Below are 24,824 nucleotides of genomic sequence, written 5' to 3'. Positions count from 1 at the left end.
GCAAAGAGGAACTAAAGAGACTCTTGATGGGGGAAAAGGAGGAGAGTGAAAGAACCAGCTTAAGACTAAACATTAACAAAAAACTAACATAATGGCATCTGGCCCCATTATTGAATGGCAAATAGAAGGGGGAAATGTGGAAGCAGTGACAGATTTCCTCTTCTTGGGCTCCAAAATCACTGCGGATGGTGACTATAGCCATGAAATGAGAAGAAGATTGCTTCTTGGCAGGAAAGCAAGGACAGACCTAGACAGTGTGTTGAAAGGCAGAGACATTACTCTGCCAACAAAGGTTCATATAGTCAAGGCTAAGGTCTCCCCACGGGTCACATACAGTTGTGAGAGCTGGACTTTAAAGAAGGCAGAACACCAAAGAATTGATGTCTTTGAACTGTGGAGCCGGAGAAGACTCCTGAAAGTCCCTTGAACAGCAAGATTAAACCAGTCAATCTTAACGGAAATCAACCCTGAATATTCACTGGAAGGACTAATGCTGAAGCTGAAGCACCAATGAAGCTCTTCCAATGAGTCACTGATGTGAACAGATGACTCATTGGAAGACCTTGATGCTGGGAAAGACTGAAGGCCGAAGGAGAAGAGGACGTGAGAGGATGAGACGCCTGGATGACATAACCGATGCAATGAACATGAGCTTGGGCCAGTTCCAGGAGGTGATGAGGGACAAGGAGGTCTGACGTGATGCAGTCCATGGGGTTGCAAAGAGTTGCACACTACTGGGTGACTGAACAACAATAACATTTAAAAGTATAAAGCAAAGACCAAACCAAGGCATGTTACTAGAGTTGTTTTTCAACACATAAAGGGAGGGGTATTTCAGAGACAACTGCTTCAAACAAGAGGTACATCTGTGTTTTCCAAGGTTCAGCTGTGTCCTAAATAGGCTATGTTTAAAGAAAAAAAAATAATTGACTCTGTCTATATAAGAAGTAACCATATCTTAAATCATTTAAAATCTCCAGAAATTTGCATCTATAAACACTTTTATTCTAATTTCTATACATTCCTTTGGCAAAAGTGAAAGTCTAACCAATCCTATCTTTAGTTGTGATGGTAATTCTAAATATTTGTCAGGTTTATGAGCTTCAAAAGCATAATTATATTGTCAGGAGAGGAGAGCATGCTCATTAAAATTACCAGAGGGAGAAAAATCACCTGTAACAATCAGATATATGATAAAAAATGTCAAAAGGTATTACAGATATTAACTGTGCCCAATTTGGAACATAAATACAATTTTTACTACAATATGACAATTGAAAATATGTTTTCATTATATGAAAGAATAGGGAAAAAAAACTAGGAGTATTCAACTGGCATTTCAATAATGATATGTTTATGCCTAGAGAAAACACCTTTTCTCTGCACTCTAGAACTTTCTTTCCTAATGATATTTTAAAAATTATATTATTCATTACACTCTTTTAGGTTTTCTCAAGGCACCTCAGTTTGGCCAAAGCCATGGCAGCTGGCTTCCCTGAGATACCATTTCAAAAGAAAAATGCTTTTATCTTTTTATTTTCTCAGTTGTGTCTTTCCAATAGCTGTATACATTTGTCTCTCTATTTTAACTTTTTCTTTCTTCCATAGCCTTCTTCTTCTTGATTTGTTTATTTCAGGATTCTGGAAATGTTGGGTAGACAGCTCTCCCATGGGCCAAAACTATAAGAATAAAATTGCCACGGACTGTAAAGACGATAGTTCAGCACTGTGGACAGCAACACCAGTTCTGCAATTAAGTTTGGACCTGAAACAGCTTTGTAGTATTTTATTACTTTAGACCCATCAATAAGATTCTTCAAGATGCACACTCACAGTCAGTAATTTATTTGAAAATTTTGGCTGATCCTCATTCCTCCGTTACTTGTTGCTAGGGGTTTCCTATGCACTTGTAAGGAGGTATATACGATTCTCCAGTAGGCAACAAAAAGAACTTACTCCATGACCCACAAAGGGAAAGTCAGACTTGGCCATCAAAGTGTAGTCTTGGCAAACAAATGTCACTTGGTCAGTGAAAATCTCATGGCACCCTAGAGCAAAGTCAAATGGCTTTTGTGAAGTCTTGGGCTTCAAATGGCTGAGTAGAGACGGTGTATAATTTCTGAATCATAATGTGATGACAGTATCTCTTATTTTATTTCTTACATCTTTGTACTGTAAGTAAAAAATCTCTTTGGGTTTCCTTTACATTTGCAGTAGTGTATTTATCTTTTTCAAGAAATCTTCACCTGGATTTAGAAACTAAGAAACAGAGTGTACCAGTCATATTAGTTCTCTCCTGTAGGTTGTGGACTCAGCAATACCTCTGACAGATTTCCATCAGATCTGGAGAGACTTCAATATAATTTTCTAAATGTTTATTAAAGGTTAGTACACACATTTTTCCTTTTCATTGTAGAAAGGATAAAACCTGTACAACAATTGTATTTTACAACAGCCCTGTCTCAGGGTCATAAAACTGAAGTTGTAATTTAGGACTGATAGCTACAAAAAAGAACAAGAGTTCAGGATTTTTCAAGTTTAAGATAAATACTTTGCACATGCACCAGTTAAACCTCCAGCACTTACGATCCTATGAAGTAAATTCAGGCCCTGGGGCTTGATGGGATAAGAACTACAGGTACTTTATAACAGCAAGTGAAATCATCAATTTAACACATTTGATACATGTGCTATTCAGTTTTCAAAAAGTAAAAAAGAAAGCTGAAGGAAATGAACATGGCATTTGACTGGATGCCGAGCATTTTGAAAATGCGCATCTTGAATTGAAACATAATAGTTACACGAGCATTCTAGAGGCCTCTATGCAGAGTCAGCAAAGTGCAATGCATCGGCAATCAGCCTGGAGGAAGGTGAGGTCACTGACCAGCTTGTAGCAGAGAGACCTTGCATTTTTGTAAAGATTTCGATCAGTAATATAAAACCAGTCTCTTGTTTTTATCTTGACTAAATTCTGACATTTAGAGGTTTAGAGTATTAGATAAACATAACTTGGTGCCCTCTGAAAAACTGGCTAATGTCTTATTCTTCTGGTTAAGGACACTATTTCCAGCTTAGTTAATTTTAAGAGCAAAATCACACCATACTTAATGCCGGATAGCCTGAGAAATTAAGAATAGATCCTGAGTAAGAATTTTATTATGAATATCAGCAGCTGAGTTGGATATATATGATGTTTATAGTAAGAAAGAGTAAGAGACAACTGACTCTGTGTCCAAATAGCTGCAAATAGCAGCACACAAGAAACAAGCATCAGTCAACATCTTTGTTAGCTTTGTCCATAGATGTGTATAATGTGTCAAAGATTATGCAGTGGATCTGGGGTCTAACACAAAGATAGCCCTTGCCCTCAGTGTATTATTATTATTATTATTTTTAGTCTAAGAGGAAAAAAAAATCAATTTCATTCTGTCTTACATAGTAATTCAATAATGTATACACTTTAAAAAAGTATCATAGAGGATAAAATAATTCATATCCAATGTACACAACCTACAGGATAAGGTACTGCGCTAAAGCTGGAGCCTAGATACTACAACTATGCGGGGGAAGGGAGAGATGAATAGGTTATAGACTACATGTGAATAGAGGAGCTTGACGGAAAAAAAAATCTTGGCTATGACATCACATTGAAGATTCTGAAACAGTAAAATCACAATTCTATTTTAATTAGCCTCTGACACAAGTGGGGCAGACTATTCAGTATTTGGCATTTATGGCGAGAGGGGATCAGTGGAGTTTTGGTGGGGAGTCAGTGAGAAAGGTAGTTGAACTAACTAAGTAACTAATGTTCAGAACAGGTGAGAGGTAAGAGTCTGACCAAAAGGCATGGCGTGGGGTATCAGAGAAGGAAGGTCTGAGAGAAATTAAGAAGATAAAACTAGTAATCATAACTGTAATAGTTAATATTCCATAGAAAGATAAAAGTTCATCTACCCAATAACTCTTGGGACAGTCATCCTTGTGAATGATAATTTTAAATGCCACCATGAAAAATATTAGTTTTCTAAGTGTAAGAATCGGTAAGAACAAAAATCATATATCCATAAAAATATAAGCAGGAGAAAAAATCATATTAAAATGATACCTGACTTTTAGAAAAGCTTAACAGAGCATTACGTATGCTTCTGAAACTTAATTTTAAGATATATACATACCCAAGAATTCCCTGGTGGTCCACTGGCTAAGACTCTACACTCCCAATGCATAGGCCCCAAGTTCCATCCCTGGTAAAGGAACTATATCCCATATACTGCAACTAAGTTTGTATGCCATAACTAAAGATCCTGCATGCAGCAACGATGAGCAAAGATCCCTTGTGCCACAACTAAGACCTGACACAGACAAATAAATAAATAAATACTAAAAAAGATATATATATATATATATATATATCCAACAAAATTGTATAGTCATCAAAACACATGTACTAGAATATTTTTAGAAACTCCACTCATAATAGCCTCAAAGTGAAAGCTGTTGAAAATCTACCACCAGTATAGAGTTGACTAAAATGTGAGGCATATTCTCACCGTGGAATACTATGCAGCAATGAGAATAAACAAATTATAGTCTTACAGAAAATTACAGATAAGTCTTGTAAACATAAAGGTGAATGAAAGAAGCCAAGGACAAAATAGTACATACTGTATGCATTCTAATAATGTAAAAGAAGACAAATTATGATGTCAGAAATCATCATAGTGTTATTTTGGAGAAGATAGTGACAAAGAAACACAGATAAGAATTACAGCATTCTGGTAATGTTCCATCTGCATTACCTGAATGTAATTAGCTTGAGAAAATCCATTTAGCTGTTACTTTATGATACTTATATGGTACACGTTTCTGTATTTATATTGTAGTTTAACAGAATAGTTTCAAAAATTATAACTAGTGAAGAATAAAATAAATAGTGCCAAGGAAATGGGTTATTTCTGAGAAAAAATACAAATAGACCTTTCAGATAGAATAATCCTTGTACCTACCTATGTGTAATACTATACATATTAATATGAACAAATCAGGTTTTCTTAGGGTTAACTGCATCACAGGTTTTAAGTGATATAACGTATTCTCTTTTACTTTGTAGTCACTTACATGTTTTCAAGAGTTTAAGCTTCTGCAAATGTCAAAAAATTGTCCACTGGTTGCATTTTGTGTATATATTATCATTCCAAAGTCTTGTATGGGCTGCCCATGGAAACTCACAAATGGTCATGGGTTGGAGCAATACACTACTTTATCCCCTGGAATTGAAAATCCCATGGACAGAGGAGCCTGGTGGGCTGCAGTCCATGGGGTCGCTAAGAGTCGGACACGACTGAGTGACTTCACTTTCACTTTTTCACTTTCATGCATTGGAGAAGGAAATGGCAACCCACTCCAGTGTTCTTGCCTGGAGAATCCCAGGGACGGGGGAGCCTGGTGAGCTGCCACCTCTGGGGTCGCACAGAGTCGGACACGACTGAAGCGACTTAGCAGCCCCAGCAACCAACTTATGAGAAGAATGAAACTGCCTTGATTCAGACTTCCTGCTGTGCATTAGCATTTTAGTTACCGCTGCTACCTTATTATAAGACCCACATTTCTTCAGTCACAAGGCCAGCTTCACAGAAAAAAAAAAATGCCCCATATTCATTGTCGTCTTATGAAATTCACCTACTTTGGAGACAGACTATAGTTCAAACACATGTAGGATTCAAAACATTACTGTAAGATTAAAATCAGGAACAATTAAAAATAATCAGTGTTAATGGGTTCATATAACAGAAAAATGATGAGATAAAGTAGAGTATTTAAAAAATCTTAACATTTTAATGCATTAAACTTATTCATAGAAATATGAAGTGATTTAGATAAGTGGAAAGAAAAAATCTGATGTGGAACAAGGTGGGCCAAGAACTTGTTCAGAACACTGGCAGCCTGCCGAGCATACCCCTGGAAGGGACATGCAACTTTAATCTTTATTATGAAGTAATCATAAGTGGACTGATTCTGAATGCCATCTGCTCTCCATGAAGCATTAGAGTTATAGGCTGCTCACTTGATATGCCCTTCAACCCTGCTCTCCAATTTCACCCAAAGTTCCATTTTGAAAGGCTGAGTTCTAAAGTTTATTATAATTAATATTCTTTACAAGAACCATTTATTTTTAATGAATAGCAGAGTGGACAGCTGAGGTTCCTTCTTCAACCCTGAGAAGCCAACCAAATGGGAGAAAATATCATTATCTAACTAAAGATCTCTATTCAGGCAAGAGACAGAAGAATTTCTATTTAGGTGCTCAGATGAGTCCCCAAAAGTCAGACATTTAAACCTACTTGTTTTGCTGTATAGAAACACAATTTAGGCAATAAGAGATAAGAAATGAAGACAGGTGGACTGTTCTTAATATAAAATAAAAAGAAAGCCGTGCCTTCTGGTTTCTAACATGACAACATCCTAAATTAAATAAGGTATCTCTAATTTAATTTGTTTTATTGTACCCTATTGAATATTGTGCTCTGTTGAATAGGACACATCAGATTAAGTTACTTAGATTGTGTGTGGGAACCAGAATAAACCAGTGATGCTTTATAAGACACATCTGGCCACAGAGGAATGACTGCCTTGTAAGAGAGGAGGTTAGTGTGGGTTGAACAGTATTCCTCCCAACTGTATGTCTGAATGTATTTGAGGCATGTGAAGATGGAAGCAGAAATCAGAGTGATGCAACAACAAGACAAAGAATGCCAGCAATTGTTGGCAGACATCAGAAACTAGGACAAGACATGGGCTGAATTCATCTTCAGAGATTCTGAAAGGAACCAACTCCACAGACACCATGGTTTTGGACCTTTGACCTTCAGATCTGATAAAGAATGCATTTCAGTTGTCTTAAGCCGCCTCCCTACTCCCTGCTACCTCTGCCCCAGGTTTGTATTAGTTAGTTACAGCTCTAGAAATCTATTACAGGGACACTTAATAGTCAATTACATTTTCTGAGAATCTTTTTGTGAGCTTAGGAAAACAGAGATTCATTGGTGTTCAGCTGCTAACTGAAACAAAGTGGCTCCCTGCTCTTCCCTTCTATTTCACAGTGTTTGACTTTCACTCCTTCCCTTCCTTTGCCAGATATCTTAGAAAGAATGCTTAGAAACTGAAGGGATTGTGTTTTGAGGGTCAGGATAAAAATGAAAGATTTCAGAAAATTCATGAGAGCAATTTTGGCAGAATCTTGAGAGCATCTATGGACGACATAAGTATAAAGATGTCACTGCATTTCAAATACACCAAAGAACAACAGAAGTACAAATGTTCTCTTGTGTACAAGCCAGCGCTGTGGCTTTTACTGATTATGGAAATACAACACTTTTTCCCCAAAGACAATGAACACTTACACATGAAATCAGCCTGTCTCTGTATTTCCCTGAGTAGTGGCACCATAATACCTTATAACTTTCCTAAGGTGAGCTCCTACCATCCAAATAACATATGTCACTATTTCCTGGAAATTCCATTCCTAGGATCTCTGTGAAAGAATACCACCAAATTACTGTCAAAATGCATACTTATGGTTCAGCATAACTCAATTACTCTCACAATAGTTTTTATATTTATATTTTACTACTTAAAGATTTATTGTTTTGTTCCTTAAATAAAACTGTGGAGCAAATAAAAAAAAATTTATTCCTAATTTGCTAAGGCAGTGACAAACAACCTCAATCCCTTAAAAATAAGATTACTAAAAATAATGTTCTAAGAATCTCTTTATTCATCAAACAGAATTTTTAAACAGAGCTATGTTTTAAGATTGAAGCAGGTCTCTTTTAAGGCTATTCCTTATCTTGTGAAGTTGTCCTTGTGAAAGATTCACAATGACAAAATATCAGAGTATTAGAGTGGATTGGGGACAGCTAGGAGAAACAAAAAGTCAACTTTAACAAATATTTTGAAGTTTTCTTTTTACTGACTCTAATGACACATGCATAAAGGAAAGCGAACAGAAATTGTTTTAAAATAAATAATAGGTGCAACAGTGAAAGTCATAATTTAGATTTAAGAAATACTTAAAGGAAATGAAACAAAACTGTGTTGGTGGAAAAGAAAAAAAGAACTTCAGTGTCCCTCATAGGTGTTAAAGCCATTTAATAGATATTTGAGAATTAGCAGGTCATATAGAAAGTCACAAGACCTAGAAGACAAATCTATTATGAATATATTTTAACTGTTTGATGTTATTTTGTGATATCTTCCATTCTTTACCTATGAAATGCAGGACTGAGGGAAAATGCATGCATGTTTAGTCACTCACTTGTGTCCAATACTTTGCAACCCCATGGATTGTAGCATGCCAGGATCCTCTGTCTATGGAATTCTCCAGGCAAGAATACTGGAGTGGGTTTCCATTTCCTACTTCAGAGGATCTTCCAAACCCAGGGATCAAACTTGGGTCTCCTGAAATGCAGGCAGATTCTCTACCATCTGAGTCACCAGGGAAGCCCAGAGAGAAAATAGTTTTTGTATTTGTTTCCCAGAGCTACCATAATAAACTACAGAAAATTTATTAGATTAAAACAGTAGACATTTATTTTCTCACAGTTCTGACAACTAGAAATCCAAAGTCAGTATATCAGCTCAGCCATGGTATTTCTGAAGGCTCTAAGGCAGAATTCTTCTTTGCCTCTTCCTAAGTTTCTGGTGGCTCCTGGCAAACCTTACTATTCCCTGACTTGCAGGTGCATCACTCTAATCTTTGTTTCCATCACTTTCATCTTTGTGTCTCTGTCTCCTCTGAGACTGTGGGACTTTATCTATGTCCTTTCCTTTTCTTATAAAGGCACCACGGGATATAGCAGTGGTGATTTAATCACTGAGTTGTGTCCAGCTCTTTGTGACCCCATGGACTGTAGCCCATCAGGCTCCTCTGTCCATTGAAATCTCCAGGCAAGAATACTGGACTGGGTTGCCATTTCCTTCTCCAATGAATCTTCCCCACCCAGGGATCAAACCTGTGTCTCCTGCTTGGCAGGCAGATTCTTTATCACTGAGTCACCTGGGAAGCCTCCATTGGATATGATACCACTGTAATCCAATGACCTCATCTTAACTAATTACAAAGGCAAAAACCTTATTTCCAAATAAAGTGTTTGAGTGGACATATATTTTGGGAAAATACACTGCAGGTCAAGAAGCAACTATTAGAATCTTATATAGAAAAACTGACTAGTTCAAAATTGGGAAAGGAGTATGTCAAGACTGTATATTGTTCCCCTATTTATTTAACTTATATACAGAGTACATCATACAAAATGCCAGGCTGGATAAATCACAAGGTGGAATCAAGATTGCTGGTAGAAATATCAACAACCTCATGTATGCACATGATACCACTCTAATGGCAGAAAGTGAAGAGGAACTAAAGAGTCTATTGGTGAGGGTGAAAGAGAAGAGTTTTGAAAAAACTTGTTTAAAACTCAACATTCAAAAAATTAAGATCATGGGATCCAGTTCCATTACTTCATTGCAAATAGAAGGTGAAAAATTGGAAGCAGTGACAGATTTTATTTTCTTGGGCTCCAAAATCACTGCAGACAGTGATTGCAGCCATGAAATTAAAAAATACTTGCTCCTTGGAAGGAAAACTATGACAAATCCAGACAGATTATTAAAGCACAGAGATGTCACTTTGACAACAAAGGTCCACATAGTCAAAGGTATGGTTTTTCAAATTGTCAAATATGGATGTGAGAGTTGGACCATAAAGAAGGCTGAGCACTGAAGAATCGATGCTTTTGAACTATGGTGCTAGAGAGACCCTTGAGAGTCTCTTGGACAGCAAGGAGATCAAACCAATCAATCCTAAAGGAAATCAAACCTGAATATTCATTGGAAGGACTGATGAAGCTGAAGATCAAATATTTTGGCCACTAGTTGTGAAGAACTGACTCATTGGAAAAGACCCTGATGCCGGGAAAGACTGAGGGCTTGAGGAGAAGGGGGTGAGAGAGGAGGAGATGCTTAGATAGTATCAACAACTCAGTGGACATGGATTTGAGCAAACTCAGGAGACAGTGAAGGACAGAGAAGCCTGGTGTTCTGCATTCTATGGATTCGCAAAAAAGTCAGACACAACTGAGTGACTGAACAGCAGCAACAATACTTCAGGAGTATTCAACCAACTACAATTTCCAATGCTGTGATTCTAAAACTGCTCTCCTTATTGTGTTATCTTTTAACTAACCAAAGAGAGAAAAAAGAAGCAATAGTGCATATTGATTCTTTGGAAACCCTTATAGATGATGGAATAAAAGTTACTTATTTAGTCTGTGGTAATCTGAGGGTTTGCCTACAAGTCAAGGAAGGCTCTTATTACAATAGCTGGAGCTAGTTGAGTGCTAGTTGACCCAAGTAGTTACAGAGAGTATGATGTTGGAAATCCAAAATACCTTCAGTATTTCACAATACCCTGGACTCTGGGTAGCTACTGACAAATGCCAGCCCTGTGAAAGAATGGAAAATGAAAAATTCTAAACCTATCACCACTAACTGAAAAATGAATACAATAACGTCTGCTGCAGATGGGTAAAAGAAGCTGCCTTTATAAACACCAACTCCAAATAACCAGGACCATCTGAAAACCATGTATTCTTTTTCAGTTCTCATTAGTTATTATCATTTAGAATAAATATTTAAAATTGATATCCCTCAAGAGATTTGGTAGTCTTCTATTTATTAAGGATAACAAGTATTTATTTTTTCCAGGTAATTTTCTATTCATGACCTTTTCCCCCCATTAATTTTTATCCATTTACTTTTCTGTATTCCTTTCCCATTATGGTATTATAGGATATCAAATATAGTTTCCTGTGCTATACAGTAGCATCTTGTTTATCCTTCCTATATGTAATAGTTTGTATCTGCTAATCCCAAACTACCAACCCTTCTGTTCCCCTCCCTCCCTCCCTTTCCTTTGGCAACTGCAAGTTTTTTCTTTATGTCTATGAGCCTGTTTCTATTCCACAGACAAGTTCATTTGTGTCATACTTTAAAGTCCACATATAAGTGATATCATATAGTATTGATCTTTCTCTTTTTGACTTGTTTCACTTAGTATGATAATCTCTAGTCCACCTATGTATCTGCAAATGTCATTATTTCATTCTTTTTTATGGCTGAGTAATAGTCCATGGTGTGTGTGTGTGTGTGTTTGTGTGTGTGTGTGTATATTAATCTTTTTTATCCATTCATCTGTTGATGGACATTTAGATTATTTCCATGTCTTGGCTATTGTAAATAGTGCTGCTATAAATATAGGAGTGCATTTATCCTTTTGAATTGTAGTTTTGTCTGGATATATGGCCAGGAGTGGGAATCCTGAATCATATGTATTTGTGACCTTTTGATTTTGTATTTTGTGTATGATGGTAAGAATATTTTCACAAGAATTGCATCATCTATCATAAATATACTGATTTTAAAGAGTTAACATAAACAATAAACATTTTACATGTATTATCTCTCTTGACAGGAAAAGAAAAAAAAAAAACAAACTATGGCATTAGAAACTTTAATTCTCCTCAAGGATAAGAAAATTGAGGGTAATGAGATGAACTAAACTCTCCAACATCACAAACCTAGTGAGAAAGGGACCTGAGATACCAAGTCAGTTTGAGGCTATATACTTTACCAGTAAGCCATACTTTATCTCAGAGTTTCTTAAATTTCAAATTTATATACAAGTTTCCAGGAACCCCCAGGAACTTCCCTCATCTTAAACATTGCAAAATCACTGTTTCTATGCCCTTGGCCTCTTGTCAAGCTAAGCCGTCGCCGATTATTCAGCTAGGCTAGTTTTCCTTTTAAAGCTAGCTATTCTTTGCTATCTCTCTTCCAAGACTCTAGTCATATCCAGTTATAGTTCCTTAATCAACAATCTCTAAGCCTCCCTCTCCCACAAGCTATTTCCTCACCACCTGTCTTAATCAGCTCAGACTGCTGTTATAAAATATCATAGTGTTTTAAACAACAGACATTTATTTCTGACAGTTTTGGAGGCTGGAAAATTCAAGATAAAGTGCTGACAAATTCAGTTCTTGGTGAGGGCTCTCTTCTGGCTTGCAGACCACTACATTCTTGTTGCGTGTTCACAGGGCAGAGAGTGGAAACTCTGATGTCTCTTCCTCTTCTTATGAGGACACCATTCCTATCATGAGGACCCCACTCTCATGCTGCTGCTGCTGCTAAGTCGCTTCAGTTGTGTCCAACTCTGTGTGACCCCACAGACAGCAGTCCACCAGGATCCCCCATCCCTGGGATTCTCCAGACAAGAATACTGGAGTGGGTTGCCATTTCCTTCTCCAATGCATGAAAGCGAAAAGTGAAAGTGAAGTCACTCAGTTGTGTCTGACTCTTCGCCACCCCATGGACTGCAGCCTACCAGGCTCCTCTGTCCATGGGATTTTCCAGGCAAGAGTACTGGAGTGGGGTGCCATTTCCTTCTCCAATGCATGAAAGTGACAAGTGAAAGTGAAGTCGCTCAGTCGTGTCCGACTCTTAGCGAGCCCATGGACCACAGCCCACCAGGCTCCTCCATCCATGGGATTTTCCAGGCAAGACGACTCTCATAGTCCCACCTAATTACTTCCCAAAGGCCTCACCTCTTAATACCATCACATGGGGATTAGGGTTTCAACATATGAAATTGTGGGTTATACATATATTCAGTCTACTGCATCATCTAAATGAAAAACAATGGAGTATACTTTTTGTTGTCAAGGTTTTGTTGCTAATCTCAAATGGAAAAACAGAAACAGACACAGACAGGAAATTTAGAGGATTTCATGAATACCTATCTCTTTTTTTGCCCCTGGATTTTTCTTCATGGAAACATTAAACAGTATCTAATAATCATTTAAAATAAAGGATGGTTGGAATTAGTTGCCCGGAACTGCAGTGGTCAGAGCAGTTAAGCTTGAATGAAGTTAAATTTATTGCTGTTTGAAAATGGTTTGCTTCTTTTTCATCCTTTGAGGATCTGAATATTAACATCTGATGAACACACGAAGACAGAGCATTGTTTTAGGATCCCTAGGAGCAAACCTTGGAATCTGCCTTTTTACTCACCTATATCTGGGAGAGAAGTGTGTGGTCTGCATGTTTCCCTCACTTCCCCGATGTCAGAGGTCAGTGCTCCTGTGGAGACCTCAGGAATTGTCTACATTTGAGCTGTTGCAGCCATAGGCTTGTTTTATTCTACCTTCCTAAGTTTTACATTTGCAACTGTATTCATTTACCGTTGTTAGTTGCTCAGTTGTGTCCAACTCTTTGTGAACCCATGGACTGTATGTAGCCCACCAGGCTCCTCTCCAGGGGATTACCCAGGCAAGAATACTGGAGTGGGCTGCCATTTCCTCCTCCAGAGGATCTTCCCAACCCAGGGATCAAATTCGGGTCTCCCACATTGTATGGAATTCTTTACTATCTAAGCCACCAGGGTTCTACTAAACTACTGAAGTGCCTGCTCCTACTTTACTTTAGATTCTTTAGAAGAGGAAGAACTCAAGGGAGGCTGGTAGGCCAAAACCAAGGAAAGATCAGTTTCTAGAAAATTGAGTAAGGAGAAATGCATCTTAATGACAGGACATTTCTTTCCAGTACATTGTTTTCAAAATGGTGGTAACCACAAAATCATTGGCAATATTTTAGGTAATGCATGGATAAGTATTACACAAATTAAAAATTGTGCACTAATAATAATGTAGAGGACAAAAACCACAGCTAGTCAAGTATGTTTGTGTTGGGTTATTACTTTCTGGAACAAGGCAAAGTTAACAAAGTAAGTAGACCTAAAGTCAATTTAATGGGAAAAAAATCACTATAAGTGGTACATGGTAATGGCAAAATGTGATACTATGTGGATGGCAGAAATATTTCAAGTGTTGTCTTAGAAGTTCAAGATACTCATTGAAAGCAAGAAACAAATATGCATATTCAGACTTTGGAGTGAGATGACTCATCAATTGGGTCATGGACAAAATTAATTCATGCACCCTTCCTCAGTTTCTTAATCCAGAAACATGGAATCCTTTTCTCAAAGTGCAGTTATGAGTAATAACAACATGCCTATGTGACAGGGCCCAGAATAGCTTAATAAATTTTAGTTCTTTATTCACCTGCATTCACCTTATAAAATAATAAATGTAGTCAGTGATGTTTGTAAGTGGCCTCATGTCCATAAATATTTTCCTTTCTCTGCACTCTAACCTATTCTTTTTCAACCTCACAGATAACCTCTATCAGGCCTTGAAAAGAAAATTTATTCTCAGAAAATTTTTAGATTTACAGTTTGAAGGAAAAAAAACACAAACTTCAAAATCTTTTAAAATCTGTTCTAAGCTGTTTTGTTTCTTTGAAAGATGGGAATTGACCACTCATTTTCCAATGGCTATTTAGAGAGTGGGTCACAAGAGGTTAACTTCTTAAAGAAATGAAAAACATGTTGCTTTTTCCAGAAAAAAACAAAAATCTAAATAAATAAATAAATAAAACCCTGATGATTAGTGAAAATAAAGCAACATTCTAATAATACTGAAGAGTTTTCCAGCCATTTTCCAAAACTCATCAGTGATAAATTTTTATAAGGGATATAATTCAGTACTTATAAATTTTAAGTATATTTTTTGAACTTTCTGTATAAGTAAAAAGCTAATTTTATGGGATATGGAATTATTTGGCTTAACATTATCTAATAATTTTTGGAAAAACCAATCATTTCAATAGATGGATATTGAGATAGTTTTAAATAATTCCTTGAATAAAGTATGTGAATGCCTAGAAAATTTTATTTTTATACTTAACCCAAAGACTTGTTTGCAAAACACTTTAAAAGAAGAAGGAGCTAGCTTTTGCAATGAAAAAATAGCTAGTAATTTATTCAGTATAGAAATAGTTGTATATTATAGGTTTTAAAGCACAATCATTAGGTAAAGAAGAAATTAATCTTTTAAGTCTGACCTTTTTAAAAGTTTTCCATGTATTTCTCAAGAGATGATATTTATCTATCAGAACTTAAAAAAAAAAAAAAAAAGATGACTGTAAATACACAGAAAGAGATAGTCACTAAGGAAGCTTAGGGAAGATTTCTCCTGGAGGAGATAACCTACTCATTCTGGAACTTTGAGTTGAAAACCCTTTAGAGATACTGCAAGGCAGAAGATATCTCAAAGGCAATTGTAAGTTGTCTGGGACTCACTATAGGATGAAGACTATGCCTCCCTAAATCTAGGAAGACAACATCGCGATATACTTATATATAGGTCTGCTTGGGTGAGATATCTCTTTATAAGTGTAAACTCTAGAGAATAAAAAGAAAGATTTATTTTATTAAAAAAAAGAAAAAAATTAATTAACAAAAAGAAATCTATTTAAAGTTCTAGTTCACATAACATAATGATTACTGCCTAAATTTAATTAAAAAAATAACAGTGAACAAGAAGAGTAAAGGAAACTATCTATTGGCCATGAATTATGCAAACCACCTTCAATTTACATGTATGTGCAGAGAAAATATCCAAAACCAGTAGATAACCATGTTAGTGGGTCTGAGGAGAGAAATCATCTTATTTCCATATATTCAGAAAGGACAAATTCCCAAAAGTACATAATAGAACAGAAATTTATGGATGCTTCAGTAACACAATATCTGTATTAATCTATGCAAACCTATATATATCCATTAATCAATGACCTATTTATTTATCTGTAAGATTAAATAGATCAAAGGATCTATTAGCCAAACACCAGCATCTAACTCAATGGAAAAACAATAACTGATTTGACACTGAAGATAAGAACACTGCAAAAATGCCCATTATCTCCACCCTTATTTAATACTTGGCTGGAGATGTTATCAGTGCATCCAGACCAGAGAAAATAAACAGAGGCATAAAATTGAAAAGAAGTAAAACTATCTCTATGTACAAATCATAATATGCCTGAAAAACTTAAAAGAACTGCTTTTAAAATATTATGTAATACAATAAGAATTCAGTAAAGGAGCAGAATACATAATGTAAAATACAATAGACTTTATATGTCTTCAAATGATAATGAGTTAGAAGAGACAATAAAAGAGGAAAAGCCCCATTTCCAGTAGCAAATTTAAAGATTAATTAGCTAAAACTAAAGTTGATAAAAATGAGCATTCTTGAAAGATCAGAAGTAGAATTGGATGAATGAAAGGACAAATCATATTCTTAAATGTGATAACTTGGTCTTATAAAAATGTCAATAATCTCCAAGTTAGTAAATTACTATAATCACAATAAAGTTTGGAACTTATTATTTGGAGTGAGATAAATTTATAAAAATATCATTGTTAAAAAAAAATACCAACCAAGAATGATAGAAGAAAAACCTGAAAAAAACACGCAGTTGGGTGAGCGGATGGCAGGACAGACCCACCAGAAATTCAAACATACTAAAAACCCTCTATAATGTACTGTTTTCAAAATGTGTAAATACTGATATATGAATAGTCAGAGAGCAATGTTTTAGAATAGAAAAGTCCAGAATCTTGATGTTTTTCAGTAGCATCTGAAATTACTGTGAGAAGTAAACATTTTAATCAATAATTCTGGGACAACTATAGTCATCTACAAAGTTATAAAACCAGACTAGAACCCACAGTTTACACCAGACTATTTATAAATGGATTAGAGATTTAGAAAAACTACAAGCGGTAAATGAAAATATGAATGGATTAACTTATAATCAAGGAATAAAGATAAGCTTTTTAACATTCAAAATTCAGAAACAACAAAAGGCAAGCCTAACATATTCAACTTTCAAAGAAAAAATAAACATTATATACTGCAGGCAAATGGTTTATCCTCCTATCAGATAAAAAGGGGCTAAAAAAGTCAAGAAAAAATGATTAAAAAAATCCTAACATAAAATTGGGCAAAAGTGGTAAAAAGAGTTCCAGGAAAAGCTAAACAAATCATACTTCAGTATATGAAAAAAGTGATTGGTCTTATTCTTAGTAAGATACATAGGAATTAAACTACAAAGAGATGCAATTTCTCACCTATGACACAAATCCAAAAGTTTTACAATATACTGTGTTGGCAATGCTATGGAGAAAGGGACCCAGCATAATATTGCTGGAGTGATTGCAAAATGGCATAACTCCTATAGAAGAGAATTTGGTAATATCAAACAAAATTACATATCATTAACCCCTTGACTTGGTAATCTAAGGATATCATCCAAGGGAGAAAGGAAATCATCTCAGGTATAAAATATCAAGGCAATAGTTATTCATAGCAGAATTATTTAAAACAGTAAAATGTTGGAAACAATTCAGATATTTAGCATTAGAGGACTGGTTCAGTGAATTATTGTATTTCTACTGAAAGACTGTATTATGCTGCAGTAAAAGAAAGAGCAATGACCAGTATTTATGCACAGGTAGTAAATGATCTCCAGATTATAATAAATGAAATTTTGAAAAAGTGGAAATAAGAATACACATATGCATGTACTTGCTTATTATCATAAAAATGAACACTAGAAAAGAAACAAGAAATTAAAAAAAAAACTGTTTACTTATGGTGGGGGGAATTAGAATGAGAGTAAGATTTCTCTGAGAAGAAATTAAAATATTTTTTCCATTTTAGGTCACTATATGATTTTACTCATGTATTAGAAAATAAATGAATCATGGAAATGACTCTACTAAGTCAAACACATGGATAAACTTTTATGTAAAATTTGGTTTCATAATTATATAATGCTTAAGTATATAGTAAGTACATTACTAGGATAATATATCTATAATAGTATATCTTGTAGGACAAAAAGAATTATAAAAATACGTTAAACTCAGTGGTTTTATTTCCAGTGTATTGATTACATAATTATAATAAATCAAAATGCATATAGGGTAATAATAGCAACAAAGCATTTCAAAGTAAGAGAAAAAAGGACTCAAATACAAAATTAGAGAAAGAAATCCTGTAATAGTAATCTTATATCAAGAATATCATATGTGGTCATAAATATATGGCTTTAAAAGTTAATCATATTCTTTAGCATTTAGTAACCATCTCATTATCATTTGTATGTAATTTTATAAAATACATTATGAATTATTGAGAAATAGTCATTACAGAGAGTAAACATATTGAAAATATTTCCCTCAATGAGATGGATGGTGAGGGTAGTTTGTCATTTTGATTCTCAATAAGCAATTACAAAATATGTTTTGAAATATCCTTTGTTTGTCAGCCCAGAGGTTCTTGTTTTGTTCTGTTTTTCCTTTGAATTAGAAGATTTCAAAGATTTAGGACTGGGATGGTTACAGTATCTGACTTTCTTCTGTGGTTTCATAAAGTGCAACTAGGATGGAATAAGATCATAGCTAAGTTCTTGAGCAGATCAATTTCAGTAAAGGTTCCACAGAAAAATTGGGGTTTGACAATCAAAGCCCTTTAAATTGTAGGCGTTTTGAACAACCTTTATGTAGACCCAGGAATTCATGGGCCCACAGTGAAGACTACTGCCATAAATTCAGTTCAGTTCAGTTCAGTCGCTCAGTCATGGCCGACTCATTGTGACCCATGGACTGCAGCACGCCAGGTTTCCCTGTCCATCACCAGCTCGTGGAGCTTACTCAACTCATGTCCATCGAGTCAGTGACACCATCCAACCATCTCATCCTCTGTTGTCCCCTTCTCCTCTAGCCTTCAATCTTTCCCAGAATCAGGGTCTTTTCCAATTACTCAGTTCTTTGCATCAGGTGGCCAAAGTATTGGAGTTTCAACTTTAGCATCAGGCCTTCCAATGAATATTCAGGACTGATTTCCTTTAGGATTGACTGGTTGGATCTTCTTGAAGTCCAAGGGACTTGCAAGAGTCTTCTCCAACACCACAGTTCAAAAGCATCAATTCTTCAGTGCTCAGTTTCTTTATAGTCCAACTCTCACATCCATACATGACTACTGGAAAAATGACACTTTTGACTAGATGGACCTTTGTCAGCAAAGTAATGTCTCTGCTTTTCAATATACTGTCTAGATTTGTCATAGCTTTTCTTCCAAGGAGCAAGCATCTTTTAATTTCATGGCTGCAGTCACCATCTGCTGTGATTTTGGAGCCCCATGAAATAAAGTTGCTAACAGTTTCCATTGTTTCCCCATCTATTTCCCATGAAGTGATGGGACTGGATGCCATTATCTCAGTTTTCTAAATGTTGAGTTTTAAGCCAACTTTTTCACTCTCCTCTTTCACTTTCATCAAGAGACTCTTTAGTTCTTTGCTTTCTGCCATAAGGGTGGTGTCATCTGTATATCTGAGGTTATTGATATTTCACCTGGCAATCTTGATTCCAGCTTGCGCTTCTTCCAGCCCAGTGTTTCTCATGATGTACTCTGCATATAAGTTAAATAAGCAGGGTGACAATATACAGCCTTGACATACTCCTTTCCCTATTTGGAACCAGTCTGTTGTTCCATGTCCAGTTCTAACTGGTGCTTCTTGATTTGCATACAGATTTCTCAGAAGGCAGGTCAGGTGGTCTGGTATTCCCATCTCTCTAAGAAATTTCCACAGGTTTTGTGATGCACATAGTCAAAGGCTGTGGCATAATCAGTAAAGCAGAAATATATGTTTTTCTGGAACTCTTGCTTTTTTGATGATCCAACGGATGTTGGCAATTTGATCTCTGGTTCCTCTGCCTTTTCTAAATCCAGCCTGAACACCTGGAAGTTCATGGTTCACATACTATTGAAGCCTGGCTTGGAGAATATTGAGCATTACTTTGCTAGCGTGTGAGCTGAGTACAATTGTGCAGTAGTTTGAATATTTTTTGGTATTCCCTTTCTTTGGGTTGGATGAAAACTGACCTTTTCCAGTCCTGTGGGCACTGCTGAGTTTTCCAAATTTACTGGCATATTGAGTGTACACTTTAACAGCATCATCTTTAAAGATTTGAAATAGCTCAACTGGAATTCCATCACCTCCACTAGCTTTGTTCTTAGTGATGCTTCCAAAGGTCCACTTGACTTCACATTCCAGGATGTCCAGCTCTAGGTGAGTGATCACACCATCGTGATTATCTGGGTCATGAAGATCTTTTTTGTACAGTTCTTCTGTGTATTCTTGCCACCTTTTCTTAATATCTTCTGCTTCTGTTAGGTCCATAACATTTCTGTCCTTTATTGTGTCCATCTTTGCATGAAATGTTCCCTTGGTATTCTCTAATTTTCTTGAAGAGGTCTCTAGCCTTCCCCATTCTATTGTTTTCCTCTATTTCTTTGCACTGATCACTGAGGAAGGCTTTCTTATCTCTCCTTGCTATTCTCTGGAACTCTGCATTCAGATGGGTATATGTTTCCTTTTCTCCTTTGCCTTTAGATTCTCTTCTTTTCTCATCTATTTATAAGGCCTCCTCAGACAACCATTTTGCCTTTTTGCATTTCTTTTTCTTGGGGATGGTCTTGATCCCTGCCTCCTGCACAATGTCACAAGCCTCCATCCGTAGTTCTTCAGGCAGTCTGTCTATCAGATACAATCCCTTGAATCTATTTGTCACTTCCACGTAATCATAAGAGATTTGATTTAGGTCTACCCTGAATGGTCTAGTGGTTTTTTCCCACTTTCTTCAATTTAAGTCTGAATTTGTCAATAAGGAGCTCATTACCTGAGCCACAGTCAGCTCCTGGTCTTATTTTTGTTGACTTTATAGAGCTTCTCCATTTTTGGCAGCAAAGAATATAATCAATCTGACTTTGGTATTGACCATCTGGTGATGTCTATGTGTTACAGTATGAAAAGGCAAAAAGATATAACTGCCCTAAATTACCCTAATGTAATAGGCTTCCCTGGTGGCTCAGACTGTAAAGAATCCACCTGCAATGCCGGAGACCCAAGTTTGATCCCTGGTTGGGAAGATCCTCTGGAGAAGAAATTGCAACCCATTCCAGTATTCGTGCCTTGAGAATCCTATGGATAGCGTAGTCCATGGGTTTGCAAAGAGTTGTACATGAGTGAGTGACTAACACATACATACTGTCGGATCATAGGCATTCTCCCCTTCTCATATCTTTCCTCTTGCCCCTTTAAGATGTTATTCCTGTTTAGAGTGTAGCCATTTACAATTGTGTGTGTGTTAGTCACTCAGTTGTGTTCAACACTTTGGGTCCCCATGTATTGTAGCTCCCCTGTCCACGTGATTCTAAAGGCAAGAACGCTGAAGTGGGTTGCCATTTCCTTCTCCAGGGGATCTTTCCAATGCAGGGATTGAACCTGGGTCTCCTACAGGTGGATTCTTTACTATCTGAGCCACCAGGGAAGCCTATTTACAATTAAACAGATATAAATCTCATTTTCAAGAAAATGAGTTTATACCTACATGTGAGCAAATTATAGATACTTCATATAGTGACCAAGCTTTCATAATTTCACTTTGTTTTTCACTCTGATGCTACCTAATTTATTACCTGTGGCAAAAGAAATATTGCTTCTTAAATAATAGCAATGTTAACAAGAGGTATGTATTGACTGCCCACATTATGTCAGATGTTGTACTGAGATTATATTGTTCAGTCCTCATTTATTTTAATGATCTGAATTTCACAGGTGAGGGTTTCAAGCTAGGTTTAACTTAAATATATCCCTTGTCCAAGGTCACACAAGTAGTAAAACAGAATTCAAAATGTGTCTACCTTTACTTTTTGTGCTTCTTATCATTGCATTGTGCCATTATGGTTGCACAGTTTCAGGTTAAATCTTTATTCTTTCATATTTTAGGAGCTGTAATATTCCCTGTATTATATTCAATACATCTGTATCTTGAATTTGAGTGAATTAGTTTTATATTGTATATTTAAAATTCCTCTAAAATACATGTTTTGGTAAATATACGACTTAGTCTCGAGGTTCCCTTCCAGCACTAACCCTCTATGGTTCCACACTTCTTTAGTCTATAACTTATTGAAAACATTTCACACAAAGCAGTTATTCGAACAACAAACCCAATCTCTGAATTGTATCCCTTCTGGCTGATAAAAGCAACTTCTAACTAAATCTAGTTCACATTTTATTCCTCATCTTCTTTCTTACCATTCCTTTCTCTTCCCAACTTTGCCTTTTCTAAGCTGCTGCTTTGTTTGTTTTTTACCTTTCCTGCCTTTTTACTGGTCACTGATTTGCCAAGAGTCAAGAAGGTCTGCCAAACAATTATTTCAAAAGTCAGCATTAATAATAGCTAACCTTTTCAACAAAGAAAGGCTCACAACTATTAGAGAAGGCACCATTGCCTCACAGGGACTAGTTTCTTATGAAATGATTTTAAAAGAGTGAAAAGACCTTCAAAATGCTTTTCCTATTTATCTGCATGACATCAGAAACATATGCTGTTTGAGTGATCTCTTTACATGATGACACAGGTTCTAGTTGTTGTTCGGTCACTAAGTCATGTCCGACTCTTTGCAACCCCATGAACTGCAGCATGCCAGGCTTCCAGGTCCTTCACTATCTCCGGGAGTTCTAGTAGGTTCTAGTAGGTTCATCCTAAAATGCCATTATGTGGAATGAGTGAAGGGTGAGGTAATAGGATGTGGAGGAATAGGAGAGTAAGTTAGAATCACTTATTAAGTTATTAAAATGATTTCACTTAAATAACCATTCACGATCACAGAGTTCCTAGGGGACAAAGCAGTGACCACGTAAATTTTGAGTGTTAACACTGGAGAAACAGCCTGATGAAGTGGTGGGGGATGGACCAGTAACTCTGGGAGGCAGGGAACTGCCTGAGGGCATTCTGGTGAAATGACAACTGGAACTGGGAACTTTGCCTACTTAACAATTTTGCCCAAGGCCAGCCTATCTATGAAGGTCATCTTCTTCAACCTCAGGTGTGCAGACTTGATTGCATCGAAACCACACAGGACAGTTGTGTTCCTATCCAATACCTAAAATCTCCAGTAAAGGAGTTCCAATAACCTTGGCCCAGAGAGAATTTATCACAAACTGTTTACTCTCCATTTTTTTGGAAAGCATAAATACCCAAAGCCAGCCAACAATGACAACTCTTTATAAACTACTCCACTGCCACTCTTTGAGATGACCTGGAGCCGTACAAGCAATAAAAACACAGTACACTAGCTCTCTTGCAAATTAAGGTGTGATCGGCCTCAAATCTTCTACAGAGATTTCTCAATGAAAAGAAAAGTGTCTGCATATTTAGGCCTATAGTACACCCACAGCACCAAAATTTCTAATTACAAACCTGACTAAAATAACCCTCAGGCACACATCTGCAGCAGAAACCCCCACTGATAACTGGATTTAGGCTCTTTTCTAAGGGCGAGACCTTGGGAAAGGCATTGGGTGACAGATAAGGGATTGGAGAAACATGGAGCAGGTGTATATATCTCCGCATTTCTAAATTTTTTGAATGGCAGCTCTGTCAGAATATCTAGGTATTCAGCCAAAAATAGTGCATCAGAAACAGAAATGGGGGAGGGTTATGCTGTATTAGGTCCACCATCTCATCTTACCAAGGTGTATAAACCATCTCTAAAAGGCAGAATACAGTACAAAAATATATCATCAAGAAATGTGTTTTCCTGTCCTGACAATGCTTGCTTGTGGGGGCTTACCTAACAGCAGACTGGTTTATTAGAAGCCATTTTATTCCTGCATGACGGGCAATAACGTTAACATGGGTGGCAAGATATTAAACTTAAAATATGCACCGGCATGCAGAATTAAAGCAGAGATCCAAGTCCTCATTGCTCTATTCACCTACAGAGGAAAATATTAGCACTATGCTTTAATTGGCCTTTTCTATGATCAATTTTTTTTTTAAGTAAATCATGCAACTCTACAATATCACCATAGGAAGTCAAGTTACAGGCACGTAGCTTCAGAAATCCTTTAATGTTCTTTTACGGTTAAAGAGAGGGATATAGATGACTTGATTTTCATTTGTCTGATTTTTTTTTCCTTTTTAAAAAGACATGGGATTCAATCATTCTAAGGTGATTCCCTTTTTAAACCTAATCCCACATTCATGCGGCAAGCCTAATGAGTCCACTAGGAGTAAACAAATTAGTCTCCAGGATGTATTATGCATTAATTAATCAAGCTAATAGTATTGTATAATGTGCAATAGATGAAAATTAGTTCTAGGTACAATACTCACATGCAAGAAAAGGATTGGAGAAAAAATATGGAGTGATAAAGGAAAAATCTGTTTCTATAAGTTAAACAGCTCTACTTCCCCTCCACACGTTTCAGGCCATTCAATAATGAAGAGAATATGCCAAAAACGGCCTTTACAGCTGAGATAATGTGTCTCAGGGAAGCTGTGATGAGGAAGAAAGTAGGTTTGAGCAACAATACCTGCAGGGTGAGGGGAGGGGTTAGCGAAGTGTGGACTGCATACCATTTCTTGTACAACTGAGGAACAAATCATCGTTCTTTCACTTTTAAATGGTTGACGGAAACCAAAAGAAGAATAATATTTTGTGACATGAAAATTACATGAAATTCAAATTTCAAGTCCATAAATAAGGTTGGCACAGACTTACACGTGTCCGTTATATATTGCCTGTGGTAACTTTCATCCGTTAACAGCAGGTTGAGTGGTTGTGACAGAGACTTGGCCCACAAAGTCAAAAATATTTACTCTCTGGCTCTTCGCAGAAAAAAAAAATTGCCAATTCCAGTCTCAAGGGAACAAAAGTCCTCTGCTATAATAGGACCAGTGCAAATATAGTATAAGAATGTATCTTAAAAACTAGAAAAGGAAGCAG

The sequence above is a fragment of the Bubalus kerabau genome, chromosome 1 (assembly GCF_029407905.1).
Source record: "Bubalus kerabau isolate K-KA32 ecotype Philippines breed swamp buffalo chromosome 1, PCC_UOA_SB_1v2, whole genome shotgun sequence".
NCBI lineage: Eukaryota > Metazoa > Chordata > Mammalia > Artiodactyla > Bovidae > Bubalus > Bubalus kerabau.
The sequence above is the reverse complement of the archived record's forward strand: the minus strand, read 5'-3'. Positions refer to the sequence as shown.